Genomic DNA, 964 nt, shown 5'->3' with positions numbered 1-964 from the left:
TATTTGGTATATTTCCATTTAGGATAATTGAAAAAAAGCTCAATTTAGATAAGCTTATGCTTCTATATTCCCTGGTAATATCAAGTTTAATGACACTCGTCTATTTTTATTTCATGGGACTGGATATTTACAATAAGATGATTAGTTCTAAAAACCTTCTCCTCAGCATAACTTTGTCTTCTTTTACGTTTCAAGCAATGTCAAATTTTTTATTTGCGTTCCATTTATATTTTCACCGAAATGCAGTTGTCGAAATTGTTTATTCATTGGACGCATTGGTACCTTTCTTCCGAAAACTGAAACCCAATAAAAAATACATATTGTTGGAAAGCTTTTTAGTTCCTATGGTATGTTGTTCTGGTATCTATTTCGGCGATAATTCATCGGGAAACACTATTCTTCCATTAGTTTATTCTTTGATGCTTATTGGGAGAGCTTTGGGTTGTGGACAGTTCCTTCGTTTTGTGGATGTAGTGAACCATTTTTTTCAGTCAAGTACAAAGTGCTTGGAACGAATAAAACATCCAGTTTCCATCCTGAAATTGACAAGCCTAGAAAAACTTGTCAAAGCGGGAACCCAATTGGTTTCGACTTCGGACAAAATCAACGCCGTTTATTCGCAACTATTGCTTTTCTCCATCTTTACCTATTACTGTTCTTTTATGCTCCATGTGTTTTTTATATACCATACAGCCTCAAATGAACGATGGAATCATCCTAAAATACCGGCAGATATCGTAATGTCCATCTACAATCTCTTCATGATATGGCGCTTGGCGCACGGCGCAGTACATGCTAATTACATGGTTTGTATTTATTTTGATTTATTACTGAACATTTTTTATTTTATATACGTATATATAGTTGAACGTAAAAATTGATTTATAAGAAGATGGTCAGGGTTGCGGTCAAAAGAGAAATAAAAATAGTTAACAACTATTTATTTTCCGACGTTTCGTCCCAC

Source organism: Halyomorpha halys, unplaced genomic scaffold, assembly GCF_000696795.3.
Source record: "Halyomorpha halys isolate HHAL.00 unplaced genomic scaffold, Hhal_1.1 Scaffold1391.1, whole genome shotgun sequence".
In the NCBI taxonomy this organism is placed as follows: Eukaryota; Metazoa; Arthropoda; class Insecta; order Hemiptera; family Pentatomidae; genus Halyomorpha; species Halyomorpha halys.
The sequence above is the reverse complement of the archived record's forward strand: the minus strand, read 5'-3'. Positions refer to the sequence as shown.